At 38.3% G+C, this 13,057-nt stretch overlaps 1 long non-coding RNA gene across 1 annotated transcript; it reads left to right on the forward strand.

Moving 5' to 3' along the window:
• Positions 1-34: 34 nt before the first annotated feature.
• On the forward strand, positions 35-1,616 carry LOC112960509. The gene is made up of 3 exons (XR_003251769.1): positions 35-698; positions 788-933; positions 1,436-1,616. It is a non-coding gene; the product is annotated as an uncharacterized LOC112960509 (long non-coding RNA).
• Positions 1,617-13,057: the final 11,441 nt, after the last annotated feature.

A 13,057-nucleotide genomic window follows, 5' to 3' on the forward strand; every position in this document is an offset into this window, starting at 1 on the left:
GGAGGAGGAGGAGGAGGAGGGGACGTGCCGTGCCGTGCCTTTTTGCCCTGGTTGCTCAGCTCGGCCGGGCCCCGCCCGCCGGGGAGAGCGCCGGGCCGCGCCGGGCGCCTGAGGAGAAAGGGGGCGGGCGACGCGTTTGAAAGTCACCAGCCGGGGAGCGGCAGCGCTGGGCCTCGCGCCTCGCTAACCGCTGGCGGGCGCGGCCGCCCCCTCGCTGCCGCCTGGGGCGAGGCGCCCGGGGCCGGGGCGAGCGGGCAACGGGGGCTCGCGACGGGGCGCTGCTGCTAGCGGGCGGTCCCTTAGCGATCCTTCACCAGACGGGTGGGGAAGGTGGTTTTGCTGCCCAGTGAAAACCCGTCTGGAAAATAAAAGTTTCTTTTTAGAAGATTCATTCACTCCAAAGTTGTGGGGTTTTTTGTTGTTTTTTTTTTTTCTTTAGTAGGCGAGTTGCTCGGGAGCTGCGAAACTTTTATTCCAATTGATTAAATGCCAGTTTCATCAGAGCTGTTTACACCACCACGGAATAATGAAAGAGCAACGTTTTTAGCATAGTGGATGTGTGAAAATGGGCCACTGTAAGACTGAAAATATGACCAGATACCAAAGTACTAATTAAGCTTCTTAATTGGGAAAAAGAATGTCTTTTTCAGATGTTCGTTAACTCCTCACATCTCTCAGATATGTGAATGCATATAGGGGTAAGGACAGTCAGTATTATGTAAGGTGTCAAAGTAAATGCTCTCTCTGTGCATAATCTTAAGGGGTTTTTTTTCTCTTTTATCCACAGCTGAATGTTTGGGTTTTGGGGTTCCACAAGGTGGTATGGCATCTCAGTTGGCTAACACTGTTTCTTCTGTACAGACAAAGTCTTCACTCAAACACCATCTTGCAACCAAACTCATCTTGGAAGAGATGATTCCCCCCTCCCCCAAGGTATAGTCTCTTTTAGGCCTTTTCAACAGGTTATGCCTGTATATTAAAATACATAAAAGCACGAATCTAAGCCAGAATAATAACTGCTGCCTCCCTGCCCACATGCTAATTTCTTGATATAAGCATAGCTTTGCTCTATTTTCCTTTTTATTTTAGCTAGGGTCCATCTTTTTTAAATATGGTTCTTATTGTACACCTAATTGAGTACTAAATTTGATTTAGACTAACCAAATAAGCCCACTTTTTTTTTTTTTAAGTTCAGTATGCAGGATTCCGTAGCTATGTTAGCTACCGACATCCTCTTTTAAATGCTGCCTAGGCAGTAATTGATGTCATATGGACATGGAGTTAATCAGTTCAGCTTCCTCCAAAACCTTGAATGAGTGTTATGGGGAAGGTCTAAAGAAAAAGTAGTGCTTTAAAACCTGCGGTAGGAGGGCAGAGTCGTACTCTGAGCTGTTTAATTACTGATTAAGTTATTTTACTTTCTTGCTACGAACAGAAAAGCTTGGGGGAGAAATCCTGCCGGCTGTTTTCTGCTGAGTCACTCCGCTGGCTTATCAAGAGCCTTTCACCAATGCTGTAACATGACTCGTGCCGATCAAGATCAAATCCCCCTTTGTTCATGTGCTCGGAACCTAAATTCCCCTTTTCAAGATAAAAATAAAATATAGTAAAATGTGGGACACTTGGGATTTGTTTATAATAAAAACCAGCACCCATTTAAAATCAATTTCCATTTAGTCTTTGCAAGGTGATGTATATCACTAACACAAATCCACTTGTCTTTATTTAACCCTTTATATGATTTACTTGCTTCAGAAGTCATGAAGAAGGGACAGATGCTCGGGAGAACACCCAAGCCTCCTGATGGAGGAAGCCACAGCATGCAGACGAATCGCAGATTATTACAAGTATCCACATAGCTGCTGTGTGACCTTTCAAATCAAAGGTTCTGGTTTTGTGGTCAGATCTCAGGAATACTGATAGTGGATTTTTTTTGTTTGATCGTTGGTTTTTGTTGGTTTTTGTTTTCCTAAAAGCCAACCAGGTTCCCTCTGGCAAGAATTTCAGAAACAGCTGGTATAGGACCATATGCCGTGCTGGCACTGCTGTGAGCTTATTTCCCACTTGTCCTCCTGGTCAATCAGAACTGCTCCATGTGCTGAAGGACAGCTGGTCCCTTGGCATGTGAAGCAGCTATTGAACTTTTCCTCCCAAAAACCATAGGGATAGAGCATGATAACTCACAACACTGGCCTTTCTTAACTCTTCATCTGCTACCAAAGATGGAAGTCCTCTAAGGGAGCTTTATTTGTTGCCCCTCCGTGACAATCTACACACAGAGGAACTACATGGACATGCTTTGTAGGTAGCAGCATTTATTTAGAAAATGAAGATTAAATTATGTGTGTTGTAAAGAACGCTAAAACAAATTTGAGTGGCTGATTGATTTGTGGTTTTAGCTGTTGTCAGCCTCAGCAAGTGCCAGTGTTTCCCTTTTTCATTCTGACCCCTGCTGGAAAGGGTCTCAAATGAATTCCATATTCATTGTCATATAATGAATTTTGTCATAAAATGAATTTTGTCATATAATATTTTTTCTATTAAGAAACATACTGAAGGAGGAAGGCTAACATGCACAGCAATTCAGCATTACATATTCATGGCTTGCAAGCATTTTACTGCCAGCTATACATCTTACTTTCTTGAAATTGGTCAGTTTATAATATTCCCTAAAATTTCCTGCTATGTGCAATAAAAAGCTGATTTTCCCTGAGCAGGGGTTTTATATCAGTTAACTTTGAAATTCATGTTAACCAATCATTAGACAGTTCACTGTTGTTCACACTTCATAAACTGTTCACATAAAATGCTTGATAGAAACAATCTGCCCATTCAGCATTTTAGAAATGAAGATAGAGCAACATTCATGAGGGAATAAATGTGGTTTAAGAACAGAAAAGATCATCTAACTGTGCAGAATCTAAATCCAAATATATACATTAATTTATAGGTATTTTTAAAATCCAGAAAAAGTCCTTAAGGTAATAAGGTGGCACATCTAACCAATACACAATATATTTTATTGGACATCATGACTTACAGCTTCAGAAGTATGTAATTATCATTTTGAAACTTTGTTGCTTAATTGCATGAAGGCTTGCATAACCCTTTTACTAATTTTTACAGTAGATTCAGGTTTTGAGCTAAGCCTCATGCAAAACGTTCACACCTCCCAGAAGTAATAACTAGGTTCAAATGACACATTCAAAAGGCATTCCTCAGCACTAGATCAAGTTTCAGATTCCTTTTTACTGATCCCTCTTTCCTAATAATATCACTGCACAGTGAAAAAGCCAGCTGTAGATATCCACTGCATCAGAGGGTCACTTTGTAGTTAGCGTGGAGGACCACATCTACTGCAGTGAGTGGAAAGTAACTTTAAATTTTAGTAGGATCTGCCTCAGGCCACAGTGAGACCTCTTTCCTTTCAGACTTTGCTGGGACAGGTTTCAAAGTCATTAATAGGAAAGTACTATCATGGTGAGTTTGGAAGACCTAGAGTCACCTGAAAAATCAATTACATAATTCAAAGCAATGTTTTTTTCTATTCAAGATGACCTCATCAATTTATCCTCAAAATGTGTATTTTTGCTGTCTTTGAACAAAATTTCAGATTAGACAGTGCTGTTCTGTAATAAGAAATGTCTGGTTTTGGTGTTGGTATTTCTTTGGGACTCTACAACATTTTAAACTTAATGTACTTAAATGTACTCTTACCCTTTTCCCCCCCGCAGTACTAACAGCTGGGAAACTGTAATAATACCTTGAGAAACCTTTGGGAAGTCCAATATAATGCATGCACAGGACTCTGTCGCAACATGCTGCTATGTATATAAAATAAACCACCTGAAGTCTACCTTAAGAAATATTCAGAGGAGATAGGAAAAACTTCAATAATTACTTACAACACTTTGGACAAACAGCCAAGTGGTACAAAAGATAAAGAAAATGAAAGCTTTATATGGCATAATGAATGTGAAAGTCCAAATATGTAGATATAAACATTGGTAACAATAAACCAAGGAACAGCTTTCACTAGTAATGTAATGAAAAGAGTACAGAATGTGCAGTGTTATAAAAATGAAATGATTTCCACAGGTGATGAAAGTGTTACCTCTGATTGCATTTTAAGGATAGTTAGTCACCAAAAAATATACTAATGTCTCAAAATCTGATCATTTTATTTGTAATGCATATGTAGAAGAATTTGATGTCATAATGAGGAACTAATTTAATTGCATTATATTATTTGTTGCTACATCAGCTATTGTCAAGCCATTAAGTTAATTACATGTTAAGTTTTAAATGAGATGAAGCGCATTATGACATCTGTTTTTTTTTCCTATTTACTACAGCATTCCAGAATTACCATGTTGGAAATGTCTGAGGCTTTGGCAGCTTGCTGTATTACAAATAGTTCATGAATACAATTAACCATCCCTGAGTAGCCTGCAGCATCAGCATCCAATCCTTGCCTTACTCATCAGAAATATAATTATTGTTCCATAGTAATTCCACCAAACACTTTTTCAGATATTGGCCATATTCTCAGTCAGTGAAAATACTGAAAATGGAGTTTATCACATTATACTAGCTGACAATATGGCCACAGATTTTGGAATGACTGTACTGAGATAGTCATTCCATCTTTATTAATGTTTTATATGAAATCAAAACTGGAAAAAAAACACAAACAAAAATGTATTGAATTCTTAAAGTAATCACATTTAAAGTATCATTCTTTTCATCTAATGCATCAGCATTTTCTTAACATGAGTTTCTGTTGCAGACCCTAGTAAAAGAAAAGATCTTTTGTATCTTAATGGCTTATTGTCCTGGCATTTTGACATTATGTTTTAGCTGATCAAAAAAGCTTTTTATCTGATCCTGTACTAAAGAACTGCAAAACAAAAATAATGCGTGTTTTCAGCCTTTTCACTAAAAAAATGAAATACATGTCTTGAAAGCTGTGGCAGGTAAGTGAATCTCTATGCATGGTTTATAGGCTGTAATAAACTGATGTTTATTCTATGTATTTTTGTATATTTTTTGTGTGAACCGACTGTGTTTTATCGGTGTGGGAGCAGGAAGGAGAATGGTCATTGCAGCGTTCTGATAGAACTGGGACCTTAGGAAGGACTGCCCAATAAAAAAGCTTATTTCATAGATGTTGAAGAACCATTAAGAGTGGCTGATTAACATTAATGCCAGGAGTCCTTACAGAGAGTTCATATAGGATAGGAAAAAAGCCAAGTTTGACAAAAGTAGTGTTCGAAAAGGGGTATTGAATCCCAACAAAAGAAATTATTATTTTGATCTTGGGAAAAAAATCATTTTGAAATACACGCTGAGATCTAACACTTGAATTTCCAAAACTGTAACCATACTAAGGAGAGTTTTCTAGCCTGCGTGATTGACTGCAGGGCTGGGAGGCTGAAATAGAGAGAGCTGAGCAGCATGAGAGAAGGAAAGGATATTTTTCTGTCAAGAAGTAACTAATATTTCAATACTTTGCAACCACATTGATACCCTCTTTAAAATGTCTTTTGTGATAGTTTGCCTTGTAATTCTAACTGAATTATATTTAGGTACTCATTTGAAGAGTTAACCACTGGAGCTTGTTGAAAAAGAACAAAATTATTTGACTTTCCAAGGGCAATTTAGATTTTGTATTTATATTACAAGGGCGTTTTCTATGAAGAGAGCTGTCTCTGTTGAGATGAAAACTACTTGTTTTCTGATTTCATTAGGATTTTATATTACAGATTGATGGGGTTTTTTTGTGTTTGATACTACTTCAATATCAAATCCCAGGAGATAAAAAAGCAAGTATAGCTTTTGCTTTAACTGGCTGAATGAAAATAGCCATCTTGATATTAAAAAAGCACACATTTTTGCAGATGAGGAGGTCATTAAATAAAGGAATAGTTAAATGTCTAGCTCCAGCCAGTCTTTCCAGGCATAGGGAAAACTGAGGTCTTTTCCCCTAACATTTTTTTTTCTCTAAGACTGATTGTAGGCCCAGATAGAGCTAAATTATGAACGTAACATGATCAGATAACATACGGAGGGGGCATAGACCAAGATAATGCAGTGGATGTGTATCAAAGGAGAATATTAGATGTCAGATTGGGGGCCCAACTGCATATCACAGATAAAAATATAATCCTACAAGATAGATCACTTAGGATTTATTTGTTAAAGGAGTATAATGAATGCAATATCATTAAATAAGGGAATAGCTTATTTCTCAGAACAAAGAAGTAAATATCTTTTTCCTAAATGTCAACGGCAATATTCATAGTGATGAGTCAGAGTTGGCAACCAAGGGCATTGCTTTCTGGCTTGTTGCAGTATTTTGATTTTACAGATTTTTATTCCTGGGAACACACCTTTACAAATATATGTGCTTCTGTACATGGAACAGTGCTGCATTATGAAATTTTTCAGGTGGGAAATGAAATCCTTAAGAAACAAGCTGAAAGCTTCTTGCCTCATTGTTGTGCTTAAAATTGGTTTTCCATATCTGGAATTGAAGCATTCCTATGTCAAAAAATACTATTTGACAAGGTTTCTTCCACAGTCAACGAAAAATGTAAGCCCCTCTAAAAAGTGATGCCTTATAGAGGCACCCACTTCTCCATCCCAACTGCTGACACCTGCCAGATGATTCAGGGCTCCCACGTGCTGAAACAGGGAACTACGTAGAGCTAGCCCATGGAAAACACTATGGAGAATCATCTGAACTGTCGCTTGGCTTTGCCAGCAACATCTCTGGCCACCAAGATATTTTTACTAGTAAATAGGGGCCCTGAGGCACAGAATCACAGAACTCTTCACATCCTCGTGACTATACTTTCTCCTCTCCCCTCTTCCGAAAAACAGTGTGGCTGCATCCAGGCTTCCTATCAGGCATGGTTCTTGGCACATGCTATCTCCGAACGATGCCAGGCGGTGTTTATTGGCAAAGATTGTGCAAATAGTTAAGTACTGTGTAGTCCTGTGTTCAGTCCGTACCCTGCTCTTGTTTTATTTACCACTGTAGACAAGTTCAGAATACTATTTTGTGTCTTCAGAGCTGGCAGCTACCAGTGGCGGATATAGCAGTGACAGTGCTTTGCACAGTAAGCTACTGATTAGCGTATTTGCCTTGGAAGGCAGAGACATCTGTTCTAGGACCTTAGCAGTCTTGCGTAAGTTGAACCCACTGACTCTGATTTTCCAAGGGAATGAGCAAGTGGTAGAATATCCCAGGACACAGGCTACTCTCCATCCTTATTGCTGCAACCAGGTCAAAGAGGGGACCAGCAAGAGTATAAAGAAAATAGACTCAAAGTGTCTATCTTGTTGCTGAAATGAAAAGTCTTGGAGTTCAGCCTCATTTCCAGTTATATGTATGTGATTTATCCGATGCTTTAATGCAAAATATAAATGCTATCCTTATCTCATGAGTGAGTTACTGAGTGCTAGCAGGAGGGAAGATACAGACTTCATCCTAGGCTATATTACAGGGCTGCTAGTTAGAGCAGTCTTCTGGAAGAGCTCTCTCCACAGGTGGAATAAGAGTGCTAATATCAAAGGGGAATGCTAAAATGGATCTGGGGCTAAATTCAGTGCTATTCATGGATGATAGGTACAGGAATGGGATCTCTAGGAATGAATTTAGGCAATTCTTTCTCAATTGCAACCTTAAGAATTCAGTTTGGGATACTTTTAAGTATATGTGAGAGTCTTTGTAGAAAATTTTGCATTGCAGCATAGGAACTCTAGTAAATTTTAAGCTCTTCCAGGGACAGACAGCCTGACCCGAATAGCTCTCTTGGGTTTTAGGCATCATGCAGACTGGAGCTACTATAGCTGATAGGAAGACTAATGGGCAGAGAGAGACTTTTATAACTGAAATGCATTATTTGCTCTCTCTTCTTAAAGATTTGTGCACTTGGAAAAATATAGAAGGCAGCTTCCCCACATATAGTCACTCAACTTCTGCATGAGGAGGTAAATTCCCATATTTTGCATTCAACCCCTTAAAATACTTGATAAATTTTTTGTGCTTCTGTGCTATTTTTTGTCTGCGAATGAGGTTGACCAATTATATTATACTAGTCTTCATGTTACTTGTTTTATAGATTTACCACCAACTGTGTGCTAACATATTGTGCAGTGAAAGTAAGGCATTCAGTTGCAATTTCTTTCAATATACTCATCGCTGCTTGTCATTACTTGTGACAACAGAATTTTGAAAACTGTTATATGAGCTGATGGCAGAAAGAAGTACTTCCTAAATACTCTGAAAGTACTGCCCTGTTTGTTTTACAAAGAAAACCTTGGCAATAGCTCAGCTGAAATTTAATAACTGCCTGATTTCACTGGTATCAGTGTTCTTATCCAAAGTGAGTGAAAAGTGCTTAAATTTCTCTGTGATTTTTCTCAAATTTGAGAGCATGATAGTTTGTGTCAACTACTCTGCTTGCTATAGTTACATGAGATGATAACAAGCTTCAGCGATTTCTTGCAATTTTTTCTACCCCTAGATGCAGAGGTCATTTTAACTGCGCACATTTTTCTGGCTCAAAACCCATTTCAAGGGTTCATTTGAAGCAGGTCTTGTGGCAGGTAGCCAGGTTTTCAGTTTATGCAGTGGCAGGTTAAATCAGTACACTTCTTCGCTTCTGATGTTAATTTTGGAGGATTTTTTTTTTTTTAATTCTGTAATAATTATGTTCTCCAGTGCACTTCTCTTATTTTCCGTGGTGGTAGGTTTTGTAATATCAGCTGATGTTATATTCCTTCAGCACACCTATCATTTGCATGCATATAAAGCACTGAAGGTGCTCATTATTTTCAGCTAACAAGTAATCTTGTTCCCACTTAATTTGAAATACATTGTTCTCTGTATCCTAATTTTGGCTTTCACAGTTACTTGCCTCATTGCATTTGGGTTACACTGTACTGTGTTTTAATTCACATAGTTAAAATCTGCAAGATAAAACATCACAATAAACAGATACATAGATATAATTGCAACGGAAACACAAAAGCAAGTAGGTAGGTTAACATGATTTATCACCTGTCAAGCATTTGTCATCACAGGCATAGTGGACAGTGTGGGACTGCTTCAGTGTGTAGAAACTCATCGTTTCATGGGTCTTACTAACTTCCCAGGGCTGAATAGAGAGGGTTATACCAACGTGTTTCTGCACTCGCACACAAGAGCAGAAGAACCCTCTCCAGACAGGCTGTTGTGACAGTCTTAGTGCAGCAGCCACCCGTTCTCAGAAGGAGCTGAGAAGGTTCATCAGAGGTTCACACACCTGCAGTCTCTGCCTTTTCACCCTGGAGCTGCTGCCAGCCAAACACGTCAGTGTGACTGCCAAGTGATGGCAAACCGCTCCTTCACGTGGAAGCAGCAACTTCTGCTGAGGTTTGCGCACCTCCTGAGTTAGTCATTTCCTTTCATCTCCAGTCCAAGATTGTATAAGATGCTAATGATAGTATGAGAGGAATTGTCCTGTGGGCTGTATTTGGCTTGCACAACACCCACAATAGTGTATCATATTTGCAGACAATATCAGTTACTGTTTGCAGTGGCTAAATGTCTCAGGGAGAGATGAACCTAATGCTAATTAAAGAAATAAGTTTCATAATTTAAGATATCTATTTGGGAAAGTTTTACCATACACAACTATGAATACTCCTTTCTTCTTGCATAAGGGTTGTTTCTTTCAGTTTTAATCCTTTTTTCCATGTGATATCAGCTCATCAAAAAAGCCATTTGTAACTAAAATAAGAATGAGTCCGCAAGAAGTCATAGCAGAATAATTATATTGTATTGAAAAACTTCTGAAGATGAAGCATTGCAAAAAAAAAAAAGTCTACATTTATTTTTCCTGAAGAGAACATACACTGTAAGGCCCAATGCCTCGAAGGGTGCTGGGGGTAGGACCACATGAGCTCTGCCCCACTGACAGGGTATAGCATACATATAAGGTTTTAATAGTTTCCAGCCTCCAGCATTCTGATGTTTTGGTCATGGACGTCAAGAAAGCACAGAATAATGACAATATAGTCATTTTTTCAATGTAGTAAAGTGTCAGAGATGACGCTCTGCAGAGAGGTGTATCTATGTCTATGTGGTCAATATGCACAAACCCCTTACTCCCTTGGGAAGGAGAAAATACTGTGTTCCAAAGTTTGTTATACACGTCTGTAAAATAAAAGCAGAAATCCATAATAAATAATGTACATAATAAATGTACATATATATGTTAGTATATATTGATATCTACAAATTAAACTGGTATTTTGGATAGGAGTGTTGAATGGTAGGTTTCAGCATTTCTCCACGTAAGCGTGCACCATTGCCATGTGTGTTCTGGGAGGCTGTCTGAGTTCTTGAGGTTGCATGATAAGGGAGCGTGGGTTGTGGGGCACTAAGATAATGCGGAGTCACCTGCAGGGTATGGAAAGGGTGGAGCTACTGAATTTACTGTGTCACAACTGTTGAATATTTAAGTTGTCTCAATGTTATTTAATACATTTTTCAGAGTCTCATGACCTCTTGGATCTCTTTTTGTGAATTCCCTGGAGATTGTCCCAGTTGTGATGAAATACTTGTTTATCATAATAAATATTGCTTCAGGAATGCATGTTGTTAAGCCACTCTATTTTAAACACTTATGTGTTTAAAAACACTAAGCTTTAAATGCTTGCTTAGATCTCCTTGATTCCACTGGGATTCAATCTCAGGTTAAAGTGGTTTCCTGAATTAGGGCCAGAAAGATACACAACTTGCAACTAACTGAACAGGAGGAACACTGCCCGTTAAGAACTTAGGCCGCTCTTGTCAACCATATATACATTTGCAATATCATTTTCATATAAATCTGGGCAAAATTGGAGTTTTTTAACAACACTTCATAATTTGCAAAGGGTTTTCAGATAACAGCACAGCCCAAGATTAAGGGACATAGGCAGGGAATTTCTAAGAGAAGGAGGGGAGTACATCAGAGCCCGCATCTGAACTTCCGTGAACTGAGAAGTCATTGGATTTGGAGAATTAATTCAAACCTACCTCTTCAGCAAACATGATTTGGAATGATCAGAAGATGCTGGGGTGATGTCCAAATTACAGTAAAACAAAAAAATATTCAGATATTTCATGACATGCATCCTGCAAACAGCTCAGTAAAACTGATATTGGTAAAGCAAATGGGACCTTTAAATACTGGAAAGATTTTCCAGGACTTGCGGAAGGAAATGTTTCCTGACTTAAGAAGTTTCTACCTTATAGAAAATAATGTATTATTACAAGTCAAAGTTTCAGTGCTATGTAAGAAGAATTTCTTACATTTGACAAGAGCAAAAGGTGTAGGAAATACAAGAAAGGAAAGGAGCAGTCCATTGGGAAACTGATTAAGGAATTCAACAGGTAATGGCATTATTGAAATGTAGCCTTTAGTTTCTTTTCCATGCTGTATCAACAAAAATGGGATAATACAAACAGCTCAAATATGAAACTATGTAATTAATATCCATAAATTTAGCCAGTATATACAAAAATAGAGCCAACTGTAAGACAGAAATAGAGACAATTCCCACTTTGATTAATTTATAGCCTGATTTTAATTAAGCAAGAGAAATTAGTATCTCACACCTAGTATACAAACATCTGGGACTAAATTCTGTTTCTTTCATTCCAGTTTACTCATATTTGATCCATTACAGAACTAAAGCAGTATAACAGAGACCAAATATGATCTTTCTGTGGCAGAACAGTATTTTCACATGTGAACAGTTTTATTTCTGTACTTGAGACTTTACATAAAGGATGTGCCATGTGCCAGGTATTTATGAAAAGCAAAACTTTTATTATTTTTTTCACTTTAATTGTAATATATTTACTAGTAAGGCACAGCAAGAGACGATGGGCTCCAAATCCTGGCTCAGATGGTTAGATCCCATGTCTATGTACTATTTTCTTTTTTCCTAACTTTCAGTATATCGCAGCCACCCAGTGCATGATGCATTCAGTTCACTACTTCATATGATGAATCTGGTTATAGTGTCAGAAACAAGGTTACTCAGTGATTCAGCCTAATGGAATTACTGGTAGCAATTGGTAATGGAATTACTTGTAGCAATTTCTGTATAAATACATAATGAGGGGAATCTTCAAAAAGAGGTAATATTGCTGAGCAAATCCATTTGGATATTTGAGAAAATAAATAGGAATGAAATGTGTTTTATTGAAGCATTCTGTATGAAAATTTGCATTTTCTTTAACGTGGATTTTTTAAAAATTAAACTGTAGTTTCACATTCAGGAATTTGGAGCTTTGAACTTGATTTGAAATCTGAACTCAGATTTGGAGACAAAATTAGTAAATAATCTAATAAGCATGCAGACCTGAAATTCCTCCCTTTGATGGTAGCTATTGTCCAAGAAAAGAAAAAGATATAGAAGCTGATAACAATAATATAAAGCCCCCTCAAAGTGCTTTACAAATTGGTCTTATCTCATTTTATGAAGGAAGAAGCTGAGAGACAGAGAGATAAAGGGATTTAGCAAAGGTTTTACCACCAGCCAGAGGCAGAGTCACAAGTAGAAGCCCGGTCTCTTCAACCCGGTCCAGCTGTCCATCCGCCAGCGCCACAGGGCTCTTCAGTGATCGTGGACAGACAGAAACCTCCTTCGGCGAGTATGAGCAAGCTGCCACCACAATGCCGTGTGCACCTTCGACATACACATGCATACTCCCATACTTTCTCTGACTGGAAAAATAAGGAAAAAAAAATCCCTTCATTTTTCAAGATGAGAAACTGGAACATTATGGTAAAATTAGTGCTTGGCAGAAGTGTTTATCCCTCCATGACCTTTTACTGTGTTCTTAAATGTTCAGCTTCTCTCCCTCCAGCCTTACTGATTCCCTTTTTGTTCATATTCAAAGAATCAGTTCAGACTGATCCAAGTACTTTTACAGGCAGCAGACAAATGAATACATTGCATTTCCCTGCAAATGCTAGTTAAGTCATAAGATGCTCAGACATAAAAGGCT

This window comes from Apteryx rowi, unplaced genomic scaffold (genome assembly GCF_003343035.1).
Source record: "Apteryx rowi isolate R43461 unplaced genomic scaffold, aptRow1 scaffold_97, whole genome shotgun sequence".
NCBI lineage: Eukaryota > Metazoa > Chordata > Aves > Apterygiformes > Apterygidae > Apteryx > Apteryx rowi.